Source organism: Sturnira hondurensis, unplaced genomic scaffold, assembly GCF_014824575.4.
Source record: "Sturnira hondurensis isolate 20B ecotype Veracruz unplaced genomic scaffold, ASM1482457v3 Scaffold0014384, whole genome shotgun sequence".
Classification (NCBI taxonomy): Eukaryota; Metazoa; Chordata; class Mammalia; order Chiroptera; family Phyllostomidae; genus Sturnira; species Sturnira hondurensis.
Genome location: NW_028087015.1, coordinates 14,414,991 through 14,436,194, shown reverse-complemented (window position 1 = coordinate 14,436,194; position 21,204 = coordinate 14,414,991). Strand labels below are relative to the sequence as shown.

At 43.5% G+C, this 21,204-nt stretch overlaps 1 long non-coding RNA gene across 1 annotated transcript in view; it reads left to right on the top strand.

Moving 5' to 3' along the window:
• LOC118998679 (uncharacterized) overlaps positions 1 to 21,204 on the top strand; it is a 151,814-nt gene that overhangs the window by 85,382 nt on the left and 45,228 nt on the right. Inside the window, exon 2 of the long non-coding RNA XR_005068923.1 lies at positions 18,342 to 18,436. This is a non-coding gene — a long non-coding RNA (uncharacterized LOC118998679). The remainder of the gene's footprint in view (positions 1 to 18,341; positions 18,437 to 21,204) is intronic.

The window sequence follows — 21,204 nt, the reverse complement described above, 5'->3', positions numbered from 1 at the left end:
TTGCCATGCTACAAATCGAGGGCCGTTGGCTGGGGTGGAGGTCTCATTTGAAGACTTGACTGGGGAGAGATCTGTTTCTAGGTTCACTTGGGTTGTTCACAGAATTGAATTTCTTGTGGTTGCAGGACTGAGGGCTCTATTTTCTTGCTGGAAACTTTCTTTGGCTCCTAGGGTCTTCCCATAATTCCCTGTGATGTGGACTTCTCCAGCATCATGGCTGTTGGCTTCCTCAAAGCCAACCAGGAATAAAGAAACTCCAGCCGAGTGGTGCTACAATCTAACATACCATAGCCACTTTATCACCCGTATCTGGTCACCTTTGCTGTGTTTTACTGGTAAAAGCAAGTCACAGATCTCACCTACCCTCAGGGACAGGGGTCAGTCACAACAAGGGACCTTGAGCATGTGGCGGCAGGTATTCTCAGGGACACTTTAAGTTCTCTCCCAAGCATGGTCATCGATGGCTTTCCAGGAGACATTTAATTTTGAAAGAAAGCAGTGTAATTATGGACAAATTTAAAGACTCACACTGCATATTAGGTATTAACCTCATGCAATATGTATAGCCTAAAATAAGCCCTATTCATGTAGTTATTGCCATTGCCATTGATAAAAATCTCTCTGGTGCATATTTTATCTTGTGCAGAGAGATCAAATCAAGGGCCTGGTCTTGAAGACTACGAGAATGAGTTTCCATTCCATGTGGAATGAGCTTTCCTTCTAACTGAAGGTGGGAGTAATCTGCAAGGCTTTAAAGCAGCGATTTTCAAAACAGGGTGCCTGGTGTTCTGGGCCAGGCACACTGCTGTGCAGCAGGAACTTTGAAAACATGCAACCCCTGACTGTTTAGTCAGGACGACTGACCTCTTTCCCCTTAGATTGTCAAATTAAATAATGACAATAGCTGACACAGTAATGGCTGTCTGGTATGAATGTATCAAAATTATACCTATTTTTGTGGTCAGATCTGCCAAAAAAAATTTCTTGGTGTGTCAGAGAATTTTAGTAATTAGCTTGTGTGTGCCATGAGATGAAAAGGGTTGACCATCGCCAATTCAAAGAATGTCACTATTGATAGGCAGATTGTAAAATGTGTACATCTGTGGGACTTCCTGTCTGAGCTTCTCAGCTTCTTATACCTGCCCGTTAGTTGTCATTGAACCCCCCAAATGTGGATGCTAACACATGTTCCATGGAGTTGACACTGTCACCACAGCAAGTCAGACTTCCTGTGATGTCATTCACAGCAGACTTGGCCTTAAACATGGAGACCCAGCCTTCTGCAGAGGCGTTACCCATGAACCCTGGAGCTTCAGCTGGTGGACACCTCACATGGCCCAGAGCAATTTACAGCCGCCTTTGTGGTTTGATGGGCGACCTGAACATTCGTTGCCTGAGTTTATACTTGCTGGACCACAGGTGGATGGGTGGTTGCCACCCAGATCTCATGAGCAAGTTTATCACTGATGTGCTTACACAATGTACAGATAAACATTTGAGGAAAGTGCCTCGTTGGCAAATGCTTGCCTCAGTTTTGGGCAGTTACTTTAGGTTTAAACTTTCTCTGCATTATCCTGAAGCATTGAGAAAGACTGCAAGGTGGGTCAGATCAATTTTTAGAAGGGAGCAGACTTGAAGATTTAGAACAAGACTGTTATCACTAAGGAACAAAATGGGACCCGTTTGTTATCAGCTCTTTGGAACTTTATACTTTGTAATACATCACTGCTTTTCCTTATTCTCAAATAAAAGCAGAAATGCTGATTTTTTTTTACAGAATACATTTTTTCCTTTGTAATTTACAACAGAAACTTGTCCTATGACCCTTTTTAAACATGTGGTCCTTGTATGCTACAGAGGGTATTCGAGTGATGTTTTTTTAAGTTTTTTTTTTCTTTTTCTGGAAAGGTAACTAGGAAGAAAAAAAGCGTCATGATAGGTTTGCAGTTGCAAAGTACAAGGGAAGAAAAGAAATTCCCACACAAGTAGATTTCAAGACCGGAGACGGGCATCAAAGAAAATGATCTGATGCACTAACTTCACTTTATAGATGAAGCAACGAGGCCCAGAAACGTGAGGTTATGGACTTGGGGTTGTCGAGTAGAACACAGTTTGTTGTCCTGATAGTCATGTTGAGAAGCTCCGTGTGCGTGGTTTTGAAAGCTCACAACTTGCCTGTCTAACCTGGTGGCTGATATTATCCTGCCTTCGTAGCAGAGGAAACTCGGGGAGGTTTTAACACAAAATGACACACGGCCTTGCTACACAGGTGAGAAGGAGTGGCAGGTTTTGAACCCAGTTGCAATGCCATTTCGGGGGAGGCCCTGCGGATCTTTCCTTAAAGAAGAGGGAGCGCGCTGCAGATTTGGTCTGGCACCGCCACTAAGAAAGAGTGGATGACATGTTCTCCTGTTTTTCACTAACTTGGGGACTTCTCTGCCACAATTTGTATTTTTAGGAATTAAACTTGGACGCAGCAGGGTTTTAGCACAAGCAGGGAGACCAATTATTTCACAACAGCTCTGAAATAGGTACGTAGTTGGTTTAATTTGCTGGGATTGACTTGGAAATTTGAGGGGGTAGCGTTATTAAGACTCTAGAAACTTTCAGTGTCCTGCAGGATTCAAGGCATCTTCAGGGCTAAGGAAGTTTTCCTGCGGAGATAAAAGGCCGGTTTACTCCGTTTGTAGAACAGTCTGAGCAGGGGGCTTCTGAGGATTTCTCTGATCTCATTCTCTTTCTGAGGCCGGCCTCTCTGTTGTCATTTAAACACCTCATTGAAAGGCAGTTTCCAAATGGTTTTGAAAATGCTGCCTGGTGAGGTCCAGTGCTTCTTGAAGTTCTTCCAGTGCTGGGTTTCCCCCTTGCTTTGAATCCCAATGTTTATTTTTAAAAGTTTCGTGGTTCGACCTTTTTGCTTTTGTTATTGCAGCTGGACCGACTTAGATCTCCCTCCTCTGCTCCAGCGCTTTTGTGGTTTGGGGTACAGTTCTGCCGCATTAGGACTGGGCTGAAAGGGACGGGAGGCCAGCACTGCAGACGCATCTGCTTTTTGTTAGTTCCCAAAGCCACAGGTGTCCCTCATTTGCTCTGTCTGTTCACCAGAGTGTTCCTCTTTTCTCCTGGTCCTCTCACCTCTTCGTGTTCTCCTTGAATTCCCTTGGAAGTTCGGGTTTTGAAATTTTCTCCTTTTGTTATGTTTTGTTCTCTGCTTCCAATTACTCTTCCTCTGCCCCAGCCCCGTCCTGATTCTCACCTGCACTCAGAGCCTGACACTCTTGAGTGCAGAGGCAATTATTTGCAGCCCGTTGCAGAAGAGAAAGGAGGCAATGGTGTGACCAAGACATATTTCTCTCCTTGGCTGGGATGGGGTGGGGGGGTATGGAAGGGCACAGAGCAGCTCTTTGTGGAGCAGTGGAGCCAGGAACCCCCTCCCTGCTGAGAGATGAAGGTGGTGAGTTGAAATTCTGCAGGGAACCCAGAAAGATTTACTTTAATTAGAATGTATGCCCCAACTGAAGTACTGGAGCTGCGGGCGTGTTGGGAACAGAGCACTGGCCCTGCTGGAATCGGCAGGCAGAGTCCGAGTGCTCCGAGAGCACCTTCTGGGACCTGTCCTCTGAGTCTTCTGACCGCCTTCTCCCCTCAGCTGTGTGAGAACTTGAATCTTTCCAGATAATGTGTCCCCTGCTGACCCACCCTTCCTTCCCAGAAGGGTCTTCTGTAAGTTTTAGTCAGGTATCAATCATTGCTCTACTGTTCAGTTTAAATCTTTAGTGGTTAAGCCTTCCTTTCAAGTTGCCACCGGATCTCTTTAAAGGGCTCAGTTAACTTATATACACATGTCCTTATTTTAGCATCTAGTATTCTGAGAAATCAGGGACTTTTCAGAGCCAGGTTTAGCTGGAAAGCCAGATGGAATAGTCATTTATTTCTTTTAATTCTCACGATTTCTTATTACAGGATTGCTTGCTCCCAGTTTGAAGCCCTTTTCCTGTTCTGGCCCATTCCTGTTGGCACATTGCCTCCAGTCTTGACGCTTTTTCTAGAAATAACTGACGGTATGCTAACTAACCAGGAAACTCCAGGAGAGGTGTGGCTAGTTTGCCGCAATCATAACCTCCGGGTATAGACAAGAGAAATCCCTGTCTGATGCTGGGGGTAGAAAAACTTCTGGTGCCTGACTCATATCCATAATGCTTGAACTTGATTTATTGCTCCTAGGGGTTCTTGTATGAATACATGGGTAGTGCCTACCAACTTATCTTTTTGCAATCTTGATAGAAACTGCTCTTCTCGAACTTGGAAAACAGTGCATTGCTTTATCTTATGTTTTCTTAGCCTGAGGATGCATGAACTATTTCTCTTTTTTCCCCCTTACTTTCTATGGATAACTAACAACGTAGAGGTGGAGATGGAGAAAGAAGCTCATTTTTTTTATTATAGAAGAAGGGACGTAGTTTGAAAGGAAGCCAATTCCATTCTAAAAGGTAGTAGTTATAGTCCTTAAGATTATAATCAAAGGGGAGTAGCTGCTGGAGACAAGAACTGCGAGGCCACCAGGAAGCCAGAAAGTGAAAGCCTTGGCCCTTTGTATTCCGTGGCGTTTGTAGATTGCTTGTTTTGTTTTTGAGTGTTCCGGATCTCCATGCACTAAAAGTGACTCGATTAGGTTATAAGACTCTACTTGACTAAAAAAAAACAGTACTCACTGTTCTGTACCAGGTTAACTTCTCCTCTTTTATATGCTGGGTAGTGAGAAAACACTTTCTGATTCAATGCGTGACAGAAGAGAATGTGTCAAAGGGGCCATGTGTGACGTGTGTGGGTATTTGGAAGTTCAATTTAATAGCTTGGGTTGTCAGGGATATATTATCTCAAGTGTAATGAGACCCAATCAACTCTTTAGACTGTAATCATCCCTCAAATAGAGGGAGTGGGAATCGTTATCAGATGCAGAAGACGGGGGTCTGGTTCACATTATATAGAGCTCTGCAGAGTCCTGCCAACTAAAGTCAGAGCCTGTATTCGGCCAGTGACCTTGCCTCTGGCTCGTCATCCCTGATGCCCGCTAATTGTTTGGATTTCTGTTTCTGAGGGGTCTAATTTTCACTGTAGGATGACTTCAGAAAGGTCTCTCCCCATGGTGTGGTTCGCGCCAGACAGCCAGGCACCAGGAGCCCTGCAGTTTGTAGCCAGCACCAGGAGTCGGAGCGAGAGGGCCGGCATTTTGTGTGTCAGGAGTGATCCGGGAGCTTGCGCCTTTGAAGTTTCTGTTGCCCGACTCCCAGTCTCCCTCCATCTAGGTGGTTACTTCTCTGAGTGGTATGCACAACGTTCAAACGGTCTTGCAGCCCACCCACCTTCATGTCAGACAGCTTCAGGTGTTCCTGTGCAGAGCTGGGGATTCTGTTCTGGTATTTCATCTGAGACTCATATCTTCCAGTGTTTACAGTGCACCTTCATTATTCATGGTACTCAGGCTTTCTCTGGATAGTCATGGCAAACTCTGAATTAGCTAATACTGAACCATTGCTCCTAGGGGACATGGTGGGTCAAGCTGCCTGGAGCCTCTGGCCACAGCGTCTTCATCAACCCATCGATAAAGAACCTTGTTCTATGGGTCTTTCTGTTTCAAGACATCTTCATTAATATGGGGTTGATTCATTAGCTTGGAACTCACAGCCAACAGCACATTTTGGGTTTACAAATAAATTTTAGCAAATAGGCGGGTTCACAAATATGGAATTTGTGAATAATGAGGATGGACTGTATTTTCTTTGCTTTTGTGAATATCAGGTACCACGTGACAGAGTAGTGTCTGTAGTTATCCAACCCCTTTTGTACTCTGAATCCAGTAGGTGCAAAGTAGATGTTTAAACTTGTTCTTGGAGGCTGCAGCATCACGGGTGGGAGACACCACAGGATCTGAATCAGCTTTCAGGGCAGGCCTTCTCCCTGGGTGATGAATTAGATCGCTTCTGAATCCTTCCTGCCTGTCCTGCTGATGGCATCATTGAACGTGGACTTCAGTGCTTCTGCATTGACCTGGAGGAGAGGAGTGTTTGTGGCACTTTTGTAATAAATAGCACCTTGAATAACAAGCTGGTGAAGATGCTACACACATTTATGCAGCAAGATGAGAATAGCAGTGGCTGTTTTATGATATAGCACTGCACCTCCAATTTCTCCTTTACGATTTTGTTTAGGGAGAGTGTGGCTGTGAGCTAAAAGAAAGGTTTTTTTTGGTTTGGGGTAAGGGGTGTGGCTTGACTTGTGGGCTCCCACCCTAACTTCTTTTAACATGGCTGAGAAACTTCCTCTGAAAGACAGTGCCAGCCGCTGTGCCCTGGTGGGCACTCTCTGGGGTGGGGGTGGAATAATCTGGGTGGGGGGGATGCATGGGTGTGGATCGCCAAGTGCAGTGCATGCTTGCGGAGATTGACAGCAGTGTCTCTCACGCTGCTGCCCCTGTTGCTGCTGCCCNGCCCCCCCCCCCCCCCCCCCCCCCGCGCGCACGCGCGCCCTCCGTCTAGGATTCCTGTGCAGCAGCTTGCCCTGGGAAGCACGTGGCTCCCTGACAACCCTTTGTCTGCCAAAGCAAACTGGCATTGAGTAGAAGCGGGGCTCCCTCTGGTGATTCAGTCAGGATAAAGATGTATTCCGAGCAGTGACAGTTTCTGGAGTGAATGTCCTTGAGGGAGGGAGGCACATGCCATTGTAGCTTCTCCACCCTTCCTTTCTTTAAAGGTCTGTCATAGTGTCAGGAGCCCCAGGAGCGCCCATGCTGAGCTGCAGGGCTGACCAGTGGACATGAAGCTAGTGGAGAAGGGGGAAGCAAGGGGGTGAGGGAGAGTCTGTTTCTATGGACAGTTCACCGTTTGACACCAGATAGGCTAGATGTAGGACTAGAACCATTCAGTTATTCAGGTTCCCATCATGGTTATTGATTTCTGTACTTCTGAAGGTTCAGATAGAACCATCCTTGTACTTGGTGTTCACACCTTGTCAGGTGGAAGTGCCTTGTCTGCGAGGAGGAGACCTGGTTCCCATCCTTGGCTGAGAGAAGAGGATGGGGAAGTTGGCATCTCCTAAGGTGTACTGCACAGAGAGATTGTAAAACCTTGGCCATTTCTGACCTTCCCTTCCATACGTTGGGAAGACGGTCATCAATTTCCATCTTTTTAGCTTCCGCTGAAAGACTCCTTTGTGCTGTAGAATATGAAAACAGGAGAGACCCAATGTGAAGGGCATGAGTAGTTTATGAAAGAATATGCCCTCAAACCTCAGATCATGGCATCAAACTGTCTTTTGGTGGTTTACCATAGGAGTCTTTGAAGAAAGCAGCTGCCACCTAAATTTCAGGTCACTTCTCTGATGTATAGCTCCCAGTGCAATTCCGGACCTGGGAAGAAGTGAACGGCCAGCAGTGCAGGAATTTCTGTTCCAAATATGATGACAAAGGACCTTATCACCTCCCCCACCATGCTGTCAGCCCTGCACTTGAATGAGGGGTTTTGTTGATGGTTGGATTTCACCAGAGTTCGCAGTGACTGCTGCAGTGATAGGGCCATTTGTAACGAGACGACGATTTCTCTGATGGGGTGTGTGAGGAGGCAGAGACGGATGTGACATCGGCACTCTGCCAAGCTGCTGCGTGTCTGCTGAGAGACACGTGTCTCTGCGTGTCTTCTGAGAGAAGGGGCGTGGCAAGAGGCTGAATGCAACAGGAGCATCTTAATTTAACACTTTTGTCAGGTCTGTGTACTGTTGTCATTTGAGTTCATTTTCTGTGCCCTTGCTTTGTCTTGAATAGAGTTACACAGCTCTTTCCTAAGGCTCTGGATTTAATTATTAGGCTTACTGCTCTCAGGGCACATCATCATTTCCATAGACCTGAAAAGTAGTTGATGAAAATAAGAGTGAACTAACCAAGTAAAAAAATAAACTAATTATGTCGAGATTAAAATGCACGTTTTTTGGAGTCAACCATAAAACGCCTCCAAGAACATAATAACTTTCTGGTGCTAAATTACCCAAAGTGCTTCTAAGTTTTTAATCTGGTAAGCCTCATGATAATGTTATGTTCACTTTGGCCGGGGCACGTACATGTTGTCTGAAGCCACAGATGAACTAGAAAACAGGACTGTGACAAAGGAGCTCCTTTAAACTTGTCTTCGCTCTGCACTGAACTGGGGAGAAGGGGCTTAGGAGTGAGTAGGGGGGGATGCTCGTGAGCAGGCAGCCAGCCCAGGGTCAAGTGCTCTCAGGATGCTGCTGTGTGAAGATGCCTGAAACCCAGGACTAAAGAGAGAACGTAAGTCCAGGAAGCAAAACTGTGGGTTTTGGTTTAACTGATGGGTATAGAATTGCTACACAAGGAATATTCCAGTCAAGGGAACATCATCAGTTCAGACACTGGGGACCTGATATCTGTGAAAAGCAAGACGACTGAGGGAGTTATTAGTGCAGACATGAGATTTATGAAGATAATGTTTATATTTCTAAAGGGTAAGTCTTTTCCTGACCAATCACTGTTGGCTGTCAGGTTGGCCTCGTTTTCCTGTCTTGACTCTGTTCACGAGAGCAGCTGTCTGTCTGCTGGGACATCTGTGAGTATGTAGGGAGGTTCTGGATTGGGCAGGGGAAGTGGACGCAGCTTCCCCAGAAGGGCCGGAGAAGGATCCTTGTATCTGCCAATTGGCTTGATCAACAAGAATAGGGGAGACTTTGCTATGTTTGCCAAGGGGAGTCTGCGATCAGTTTGGATTTCCCAAGAGTTTGAAGAGATGTTTAAAAGGAGGGGAGGGATCCAACCTGTCTGATTAGCATCGGCAAGCTTCTGAGACCTGAAAACCTAAAAAGTAAAAAACCTAAAAAAAATCTTATAAAGAGATTTGGAAAGATAATTTTATTTTGAGCCAAGATGAGATCAAGGCAAGCCTAGAGCCTCTGGCCAGGAAGGTGAGATTTTTTTCCTCCTCAGGACCTTCTCTCCAGCACAGCACAGCCGGCATCCACCAGCTCCTTGCTGGGCACCTGCTAAGGGCCTGGCCCCCTCTAGACCAGGTGGAGGGCAGGGCAGCATCCATTTCTACCAGGTATAGTTTGCTTTATTTTTCTGGGTGATTTTGACTAATGTCAGATTAAACAATGTGACCTCAAATTGAAAGAGTCTCTTTGGAAGCTGACTTTTGGGTTGTGCCCCAGTCTGTTTACATTTATGCAAACCCTGAAATCAAATGAAGGAAACCTCATCTAATGTCTTTCTTGAACATGCGTATTTACTTGGTTGGGCCTCGGGGACTCAAAGTTGAGTGTGACTTGATTACTGCTCTTGGCAGGGAAGGCCAGCAAATTCACAACAGAGAAATCTGGAAGGCGGGCCTCTGTGTCCTGGGCCCAAAGGAGAGGTGACTGTATCACAGGGGGACACCAGGGACACTCTGGATTTTAGAGAGCTAGCAGGGATGTAGCAATGGTCTTAGGATAAACCACTTGGGCGATGGGGTCAGTAAAATAATCTAAAGGGCAAGAAGTACAAAGTTCTGGATTCAGAGTCATGAATAAGCTTCATACATACCTCAAGGAGAGAATTACTGTCTCAGTAGCATATAAAATGAAAGCAAAAAACCCCACAATACCCTTGGTCAGTTAAATGCTGTTCATCCAACAAAGTGGAGGTTTGTTTTCCTGACAGTTTTTGAAAAGAACACAAACCCAACCCCACTGTTGGGAGTGAGCGTCAGACACTTGTTCGTGGGTCCACCGTGTCCAGACATCATCTTGTACGCTTTCGCTGCATTATTACATTTGCTGGCAGAGCGTGTCTGTGGAAAATAAATGAAGCATCATTTTGTAAAACGTGGTGCGTTTCAAAATGGTCTTGTTTATTTTACTTTCAGTTCAAAGGCGTGGGGTTTTATTGAATGTGGTGGCAAGAGAGGAACTGTGGCTCCTTTAATAATTGGTGAGCTCAGAAGTTTCCTGAGATTATCCAGCACTCCTCTCCCAGGTGTGATGTTTGAGGTGCGTGGTATCCCTCCTCAAGGACCACGGAGTGAGAGGTGGAGTGAGAGGTGCGGGTAGTGTTAGGTTGCTGGGCTGAAATTTTGAAGGGTATGTGTAGGAAAGAAAATGAGAGGTGGATCTTTGGCTCTTAGAAAGGAGAGTTCCTTTCCCCAGCAGGTTTGTATGAGGACACGCCCAGCCTTCTGGTTCCATTTAGTGAGTCGGATTTGATCAGATGTCTCCCTGATGGAGGCTGCGGGATAGGCAGACCGGCTTCATGACTCATCCAAGGCAGCTGCCAGGGTTGTTTTTAAACATTAGGGAAGCTGTGCTGGCTCTTCGTGGGGAGGACGTGTCAGTACAGTCTGTGCTGAAATGGGTGACATGACTCATTGCCAAATGTAAAAAAATAAAAAAAAAGGAATCTTTTCATTCCCCTACGCATGTAAACACTCAAAACACAGCAGTGCGTATGGGAAGGTAGTACACCATCTGGTTCGATGCGTAGTAGCCTATTTCTTATTTTTATCACTAATTTATATTGAGAGGATGATAAATAGGACAGAATTAGATTTCTGGTTATGTCACACAGTCAGTGCTAAGGCTTCTGTAATCTTGGAAGCATCAAACAAGTGCTTCGGGGGAATGGCCCACTCACTCACACACTGAAATGCAAAGATAGGATGTGTCTTCTTTCTTCAGGCCTCGGTGACCACCTCTGATGATGGAAGACCCAGCAGGTCACTGGGCCTGAGTCAGCAGGATTTAACAGCCTTTTACTTTTTATGTCTTCAGAGAGACAAACGTTCTGAAATGACTTTAGAGTATTTGCTGGGTTTAAGCCAAAAAACAGAACTATAGTTTGACTTCTAAGTCCAACACAATTTGCTTGGTCCAGATCACTGTACACCATGTCAACCAGCAGCATTAGCATCCAGGCACGTAAAATAAATTAAGTCATGGAAAACCGGGGCTGACACAGCCCCCCCCTGTGCATGCTGGATTGGCTGTGTGTTTGCACTAATCTGATTGCCCTTCACAAGTTGAAGGAAAACATCTTTTCCTTTCTCTGTATTGAGCTGGAGAGAGCATCCTTTGTAGCTAGAAACTTTTAAAGAAATCTATCTGCTCTTTTAGGAAAATATTTTTTGGAGTGATTTAACCCATTGTGAATTCACTAACAATTCATCATGAATTTCACCGGCAGCCGTCTTTCCCAGGATCAATAAGCCCCCTTTCTGTTCCCCTCTCTTGAAGCAGACCTTTGTCTTAGTTCAGCTTTATTCCGGGGAGGTGTTGGTGTCGGTTGTGGGTTTAACATGTGGCCCATGTTTCCTCCTTCCTATGCAACGACCAAAGGGTTGATAGGCAAACACATCCTTCGTGTTCGCTTTAAAAAAAGTTAAGGAATGATGGTAGTTACATAATTTTTTTAGAGTTAAATCTTAATCTTAGTATCTTGAATTTAGACCTAGAGTTAAATCTCGACTCTTTTGTGTGGGTAAGCTACAGCTTACAAATTAAGTCTTGTCTCATGTGTTGTTCCGAAGAAGCAAGAATTGAGAGACCGCATTTTTCAAAAAGCCTCAGACACCCTTCTCTTTCTGAGTATTGAGAATGTCGTCGGCAAAGGATGGATCAATTTAGCTGTCAGAATGAAAGCTAAGGGCCCAATTGTCCATGCAAATTGACCGCTTGTGCAAACGCTTCAAAATTGCCTACATGAAAAGCGATCTTGCCCTTTGAAAATTGGGCACATGGTGGCAGAAATAAGAATGTAGTCACTCTTCAGAGACCCTCGTGTCCCCAGAGAGCTGATTTTAGAAATTGCTCATTTTGAGCAGTTGATGGTTTCTTGGCAACCTGTTTGCTTTTTTAAAAAGTCATTTTTGCCCCCTTTCTTTCCCTCTGCTCCCATGTCTCTTAGCAGTTCAGAACACATCTTGTCTGATGAGGGAGCATAGGGCCAAGAAGTATTTTACCCAGCTTTATTCCAGTTAATATATCGGTTCCAAGGTCAGCAGTTCTAGCCTGCTTTCTACACTGAACAAAGGGCGATCTACACAAAGACCGAATAGAAAACAGTCGGGTTTCTTTCTTCCCAAATGTTGTTAGGATTAGTCAACACGGAGAGAAGTAAAACCCCCACGTTCTGCCTTTCTTTTCTATAGGTCTCAGTTATGCTTCATATTTCTAAGGCACCGCATTTCATAGTGACAACTAACTGATGGAGAGAAGGGTCTTGGGGGGTCTGGGTGTGCAGGCTTCCAGTGGGAAGCGCGTCCTACTTCCTGGTGTGTCTTCCTCTTGGATGCAGCATTCAGGAGTGCCTGCTCTTCTGTTAAGGAGGGTGGGATTTGCCTCTGCTGGTCTCAGAGCCCAAAGATTGCATCATTCAGTGACCCAAATGGGAGGCTTTGTGTTCCCATGTGAGGACACGCTGTCCATGAAACCTCAGCCATCCCTGAGGCTGGTCTCCATGTGTTCCTACTTGGCGCCTAGGAGAGCCCGAGGTTCAAAGAGGGAAACTGACATGTGGTACTTGTTTTTTTAAATGTACAGGAGGTAATTATTGAAGAGATTCTTTATTAAATGAGCTTGACCAATATGTGGCATTATTGTACAGAAAATAATCAATGGGTTACTAATCACTTTTAATTTAGGGGAAAGGTATTCCAAAGGGTGAATGCATTGAGGACAGAGCCCTTCCATGTAACCATGGCATTCCGCCATATCCTGTACTCAACTGGAATGCGGGAGAAAGTGTCTTATTGGCCATATACACTGATATGGAAACTAAGGCAAAACGTTTAGATACTTTTTTGCAATAGTTACAGCTCTCAAGAACTGATTTCTGAATCTCTCCCCATGCCATATATTTGTTTTGTCACACATTTTTTGTGTGTAAGATTGCTAACTTTCTAAAGCCACAACTCTTTGCACTGATGTTTCCTATGGAAACGTCACTTAATGTAGATGCTGTTTTGGCATGGAATGCACAGGCTAGCCAGTGCAGGCTGGCCTAGGGGTAGAGGAATGCCTGCCAGACAGAAACCACCCCAAGAGGGGGCCCATGGCATCACATCCCCTTCTAACCCTGCACAGCATTTATGCATCATAATGTCAAACAGTGTTCAGAGTTTAGATGGGGCTATTGAACAAATCAACAGACCTATATTTAAAAAACAAAAATAAAATACAGCTGCAAATTTGAATCCTGACCTGCCTTGAGTGAAACGTGGTCAGAGATCTTATGTCTGTGGTGATCAAAATGCCCCTGCTCTGTGGGCCAGCCTCTGACCCTCAGCAGCCTCGACTGGAGTAGAGGGACCGGTGGCCGCTGCGATGGCGCTTACAGGACTCAGCTTTCCCATGCGCTTTCTTCATCGACCTCGAGCTTTTCCTATTCCCACTGTTGTCTTGAATGCTGGCATTTTTGCTCAGGAATGCGGGGGCAGCTAGGAGCAGAGCCTCCCTCCCCTGCTTGCCTGGAGCCCAGCCTTTATGTCCTTAAATGTTTTCACCTTCCCAGAGTACCTACCTCTCTCTTCAGCTGCTCCTCTCTCCCTTTCGCATGCACCCTTCCTTCCCTTCCCATGGTCTCCTCTTCTGTCTATCACTTTTACCTTGCTGTCTTACTCTGTTCCTCTTACCAGCACTTCCCTTTCTTGAACGGCTTGGGGTTTCTGATAACTCCCCAGCCCACAGCAGCCCACCTTTCAGGCAGCATCTTTATTTAACCCGAAGGTCCACTATGATGTCTTCAAGCACCATTTAGTGAGGCACGGGTATTTGGAGGGAATGACAGAAACAGTCAGAGGTTGACAGTGCTGGAAGAGTGAAGTTAGGGATTGTGTAAAAAAGGGTAACCATATGCACAGAGAGTGAACAGATTGCCTTCACCCCCACACACCTCTGAGATGGATTCTTTAGACAGTTCCTTCTGACTGAACCAGAGGCATAGGACCAATGAGCAAATGACAGTAATATCCTGCACTTATTTTGTAGTTTGATTCTTAGATAATTCTGATTCTCATGGTTTACAGTATTAAGTTCAAAGACATTCATTCCCCATACAGTACAGGCTCAGTTTCTTGACTGTTTCTATACAACTAATGTCTTACAAAACTAGGCAATGGTTTATAGTCTTTTTTAGGAAAGTATTTTAGAATCTAAAGTTCTCTTGGAGTGCTTCATGCCCCCGTTTCTCCCCTCCCGGTCTGTCCTCTGCAGAACTGTGGTATGGATTCTCCTAAACTCCATTTTTGCTTTGGCTTTCCACTGGGATGTCAGTGACTCCTTCTTCCCTTGGGTGAAGTCTCGTCTCTTTTTCTTGCTAGTGTTCTCTAGTGATTTTCTTTGTCATAAAGCAGCTCCTTCAAGCCTCTCTCACACTTGACCATGGCTGGCTGCAGTGTGTGTCAGGGGCCACCTTGCTTGTCCACACACTCATGATGCTGGCCCTCCCTGCTCCTCAGCCTCCCTCTTGGAACTCATTGTCTTTGCTTCCTTATCTTCCTCCACAAACTTGAGCATGAGACCAGCTGTCCACCTATGGTTCCCGTTGCACTCCGGTGCTGACATTGCACCCTAGCAAAGTTGCTTTGCCTCTCCTGCTCCAGTTCAGTCCTCACTCCTATCTCAGGTGGCTCCAAGATTGGGGTTTCTGTGAATTCACCTGCCCTAGGGGTGGGACCAGATGTTCATGCTGTAACTCAGCATGGCTCTGACCAGCACGGCTCTTCCTTTCATCCAAGGATTCTCAGGGTTTCCTGTCCATCTGATCTACCATTTGCCCACCTGTAATGCACCCCACTCAAATAATCTTCACCAACTCCTAATATCCTCAAAGCCTAGATCACATTTCTCTTTGTCCAGAAAGCTTCCCCTGATCTTCCACCTGGAAGTAACCTCCCTTTCCTCAACTTCATAGCTTTACTAAACTCTGTAGCACACACATCAGACAGTGCCTGGTGTGAGCTACTGAGGACATACTCGGTTCTTGCTTTGTCTTTCACCCACTTACCTTGGCCATGGGGTGTGCTGTGTATGGAGGTTCACTGACCTCTTAACTGATGACGGCATGTCTCTCAAACTCCACAGTCACTGGTAAAATTCTTGGAATCTGGGAAACCCTAGTCCAACAGCTCATACTTTTCTTAAACCTGCCCTGGTGGGCCTTCTTTCCATTCCTTCACTAGGTGTCTTTATGGCGCCAGGTGGTCTCGTCCATTTTAATTTTATTTTTTCTGATTTTACTGTCATTGGTTTCTGAATTGAGTTAGTGAGACTGGCCTGAAATTATAAGTTGCCTCATGTATCTGTAGGATAACAGCCACCACTCAGCTGACCTTTGATCTCCAGAGAATGTTTAAATCCACATTTTTTCCTCATTCTAAGTAGAATGGGCTGGGGGAAGGTTGCATATTCTAGCAAAAAGGCATGTGTTGAGGATCACTTAGGAAGTTGTAACTGATTTTTAAATTTTATTCATGCAGTTCAGTTTAGGGACAAATTTAAGACCCTGTGAAGGTGGCTATTGGGTAATTCTGGGAATGGTTTATCATTTGTAAATCGCAACACCTTGCAGGGGGCTAGTTCTGCACAACTGTGTGTCTGGGGTGGGCTTTAGGGGGCAAAGCTCTGATGGAGAATTATGACACACAGGACTTTCTACTAAAGATGATACTAAGCTAAAAGAGAAAAGAATAAGACTAATATGAGATTGAGTCAAATGGAGACGTTTTCATGTTAATAAAACACAAGCAGCTTCTTATGTAATGGGTAGTTAAATATCCATCTTAAAATATTTCGCCCTCCAGTCTGAGGCCAGCCTCTAGAGATTTGTCCTTTTAATACCTACTCCATTTTCTAGCAGATGTCGAAGTGATTTATGGTTTATACATCAGCTAATGTATGACCTCACTGGGGAGGATGGGTTAGTTCAGCCTTCAGACTTGACGGGGTCATTGTCTGTGGCTTTAATTTAGCTCCCATTCAAGGCCACTGCTTTGCTGTGATTTCTGCTGTGATTTCTGCTCATGTGTGTGAGTGTTGTACTGAATGATGTATATGCCTCTAGAGGCTGAAACTCCTACCCGGACAGGGGTGGGCCTTAGGGAGCAGAATGTCCTGGTGCTGTTCACTGGCCTTCTTGCCCCCAGGGCGGTAAAGTGTTTTTTTTTTTTTTAAATTGTTGATACAAACGCTGGTATAGAAAAACCTTTCAGGGCATATTATTTGCCCAAATCTTGCTGCTGGAACTGAGTTTTGGTTTAGACGTCAGATTCTAGACCCTGTTGTGTTGTCCCCTTGTCCCGTGAGCCACGAGAATCCTGTGTTCGGTGTATTGCTCCTTGAGTGTTGCCTTTTCACAAGGAAGAGGCCTGGATTCAGCAGGGATGTTCTGTTCCTGTAATATTTGTTGTCCGGTTGCATCAACGGTTCTGAATTCTCACAGCGTCCTTTTGGGCCTCCATCTGCTTTGCTGTTTAAGAGGTTGGCCACCCTCTGCAGGCCTCACTCTTGGATGTCCCTAGAAGGGGCCTCATCAGTGAGCAGATGACCTCACTGGGGGAGGAGAGGAAAACTCAGCCTCCAGACCTAATTATCAGCCCTGTGTTTGATTTGATTCTGACATGTGGGAGCCGATAGAAATCTCTAGGTATTCATGGCAGGAACCAGTGGATCTGTCCAACTTTACTACTTAAACTTTGATTAAGGTACAAACAAGTACGAGGAAATTTTAGTAGTAATTATAAAACAGATTTTAGGGCTCCAGAGAGGAAGTTGCATTATTCAAACATGCTGTTTAATGGAGAAGTCCCAACTAACATATTTGTTGCCACACCCATAGGAGATATTATTGGTGTTATAACAAAGAATTGGCCGCACCTAGGAATTTTTCCTGGGCTGAGGATGCCTCCTTACCTTGGGGAGAGCTCTCTTATCCTCTTTTGGCCTCAAAGGTTTGCATCTGTGCCTTCTCCTTTCCAAAGGATGATGTCACGAACTTTCAAAGACTCTTTTGGGACCACACCAGGATCCAGGACGCCCTGTGTGTCAGTGCACCTGGGCTGTGGGCGCCTTCTTGGGCAATTCTGAATGCGTTGCTTTGGATCACCTTCTTGCCTCCCATGAACTCTCCAAAGGCACCTCCAGGAGACAGCAGCCACTCAGAGAGGCAATGTTACCTAGCTGCTGCCCTCCGACCTCTGAACTAGGGGACTTTAAAATTACTCTTTAGCAGATACAAAATTTTACAAAATTCCAGATGCTGTAATTTAGTTTATTTTCAGCAGGCAGATGGCTTTTAGATAATTACTGAAGGAGATAGTGTGGGAATTATTGCATAGAGAAATAGCCAGAATGTTCCAGAATATTCTGGGAAGTTCTCCTTTTCTTGTCATCATTCTCGGCTGCTGCCTGTGTGTTGGATAGGCAACATCAGTGTGTTTTCAGGTTTATGGCAGCCAGAAGCTACAAATTGTGGAGAGTAGAAAGAAACTGTGAAGAAGGACAATAGAGAAAGCATGAGCCCTGAAGTGCAGTATTTGAAGTCACAGGAGTCTTTAACAATGAACACATTTCCTTTATTAATAAGAGATGGAGAGAGTCCCATTTTTTGGAACACATGGCTGTAGGGGGGGTGGTATTTTGTGGTAGACTTTCTATCACACAAGAACCTCATGTTTTCAGTGTTTTCGCATGTTAAGTTGGATGAAGAGATTGGATGTCTTGGTTTGGTTTTAGTAAAGTGAATCATTTTTATGGTTTATAATTTTTTTCTATAAAGTTTCACATTGTGCAATAAATAAATGAACGTGTAAATAAAAATACAAAGTCAAAGTTTTAGTATTAGCTTATTCTACAACTTCTGCCTTTAATCTTCTATTTTTAAAATGTATTAATTAGGATATTGCATTCCAAAAAAAGGCACAAAAAAGCCATTATAAAATGGTTAAATTAGCACAACCCATCTGACTTTGATGTTCAAACTACTTAAAGTAATTAAATGGATTTCAAATGATGGCCCTTTTCCTTGTTTTATGTTGTTTCTTGAGATTTGTTTTCTTATGTTAACAGTATTCAAATTTTTATTTTTCCTTTTCTGAAGAGAGGAGTTTATTGGTTCACAGATGGTAATTAAGCCAGGACTGTCCTGTCATTTTTAAGCCATCCTGTGTCACTGTAGTTTTAGTCTTACATTCCTAAAGCAGCTTAATCTGGCCACGCATGCACTAATGGAACTTTCTAGAATTGATAAGCAATGACTACAACATCTTTTAAACTGGGTAAATAGGATGATTTTTTTATCTTCTTTCTTGCAGTGTTGGTGTGTGAGAGTTGGGCTTGAGTGTGCAGTTGGCTGTGGACTTTAAGTGTGATACATGATCGAAGAAACACTCCACGCTTTTCCTCCTCGGTAAGTCAGGCATCTGAGTGGGGAGCGAAGGATCCCCCAGCGCTGTACATTCAGATAATGTGGTAGCTGATGAGCTTCTCTTACCTCTGCTGTGAAAATGGCAGCCAGTGGGCAAGCTTTCAGAAAGACAAATCTTTATGGCAAGACTATTGTGGGCTAACCAACTCAGGAACCCCAGAGCCTTGACAGGGTGCCATCGACACAGCGGCCTGTGGCCCACGGTGTGCTCGTCCGCATGGTTTCAGTTTTATTTCACACCCCATGCATACTGCTACCTACACGTGTTAGGGCAGTTATTTTAGGCTATCTGACAATTACATTGCATGAAAGTGCTCTGGTATGAAATCTCCCTCTTTTATTACAAGCAAAGCAGATTTTTATGACACTCAAGGTTGAACAGGGTTGACATACTTAAATCATGGGATAACATGGGGCACCCCTTGCCACATGCATCAAATAAGGTGATTTTTTTAGGGGGGGTGATTTAACTTTTTCTTAGAAAAGCGTACTCTGACACCGTAAGGCCTATTTGACTTTCTACAGGTTTTTATCTAGAAAAATGGACAAAGAAAAACCAATTAATTGGTGTTTCTTTAAGGAGTTTAAGCAGAGAACTACTCTGTTCATTCATTCATTCATTCATTCATAGAAATAAATAATTGTAGAAAGGCCATGAGCCTTGGGCTTGCAGATGTAGCAGAACTTTTGGAGACAATGCCTTTCTCAAGAGCCACTGGTACCTGTGTGCAACACTTGCTCTATGAGTGATGGAAATGCATTCCTCACTTTAATGGTAATAATATACAAAATGAAATTATGATTATGAAAGTAATGGAAGGCTATATATGGCTCCTTGTCAACTGGAAAGAAGAAATTGCAGAATAATATATTTAATATAATCCTATTCATCTTAAAAATATACATACATAAACATATAAACATACACTTTCTGCCCACAAATCATATGCATTATAAAGTCTACCAGAATATATCTCAGTATGTTCCAAATTGTAAATAAATTAACTCTACAATTGAGGATGCAGGCATTTTATGATCCTTATCTTCACTATCTAAAATTTTCAATTTTGAAGTTTGGAATCTGAAAGAATGAAAAAATAGAATAAAATAGCAAATAGTGAATGCTCATTATAGAAACTACAGGGTGGAGCAAAAGTAGGTTTACAGTAGTGAGTGCGTGAAACAGACTTTATTCTTGTATTAGAAGTTATTAATTATATTATTTTCTATATGAACAACTATAAACGTACTTTTGCCTCACCCTGAATGTAGAAGAAGGGCAAAATTCACCTTTAATCCTTCCACCAAAGAAAAGTGCTGTTGGCACTTAATGTAGTTTTTTTTATAGTGTATTAAAAAAGCTTAGTAATTTATAGGGTTGAATTAATTCTAACAAAATTTTACTTACTGCTTTCACATTTGTTATAACATATGCTTGTATATTATACATAATAATAATAGATCATGTTGTTGAAAGTTATTAATGACCCTCATTTATAGATCATACTATTCTATCATGTAAAGACACGATAATGTGAGTCCCTCCTTCTTTTCTGCTGGACATATGTATGGTTTCTAATTGACAAAAGATAGCAGACAGTGTTGACCTGGTCACGACAAGCATGCGCGTCTCACACCCGATTCCAGTACCGCCTTCCACCTTTTTGTGGGTCTCACTGTCTCCCACCTTGTGAAGAGCAGAAATTCGGTGAGTGCAGCAGGTGTTTCATCAGCAAGAGCAGCTGTCACTGGAGAGCTTTCTGTAGTTGGAGGTTAGTTCCCTGCATTAGAATAGCTGTAGTTGATGTACTATTTCAAAACCAAGGAGTTTTGGTGAGACTGCTCATCAGCTTTGGAAAGTGGTGCAGATACTTCTATTTCAACAACTCTATGTGAGAGAATTCGCTTTACTAGAACTTCACCGAGTATCGTCATTAATTATCTTGTCGATCTGTTGGTATTCCTTTCCTTTTATGTGTGCTATTGTTTACTCAGTATGTTATTTGGTTGATTTATGTGATTATTAGCTATGGCTTAGAGAAAGTAATGTGTGTGTGGATGTGAGAGAACACACATGTGTGAGGGAATTGTTTGTTTTTGTTTTATACTTGCTGAGCTGTTGAGATTCAGAATTTTTATTACAGATTTTAAGACTTTAAGATTATTAATTTTTGTTGTATTTTTTTCCTCCACTTCATTGGCTTATAAACTTTATCCTTTTCAATTTAAAGAAGTTTAGTGTAGTATTGCCAAATGTTTAGTAATTATTTCAACCACTGCTTAGAAAAATAATACATTTTTTCTTTACTTTCTACTCATTAAATGTACTCATTACATATACTCAATTTTTAATTCAGAAAACAGTTCAGTTATATGAGAATACATATTGACTTTTGTGCTTTTCCTCACAGCTTTTTTCTGTCTCTGTGCTTCCTCACTGACAAAAATCAATCCTTAATTTTAATTTAATGAGAATATTCAGACGATTAAAATATTTGTATGAATGAAAGATCTCAGTTACATATTGCTTCATTCTAGAGACTAAATTTACAGTGGACAACTGAAAATTTTTAATTCTTTCATTTATTTCTCTTTTGGTTAGGAAAAGAGAGAGGTTCATTTCTGCATTTGGAGATGTGCTACAACCTTTACCTATATTTTTAACAACCACCTCTGATGTATTTTACTTGATAGTACTTAACCCATTATGTTGAATCTTAATAAGTCATTATCACAGTTCTTTCCCTCTC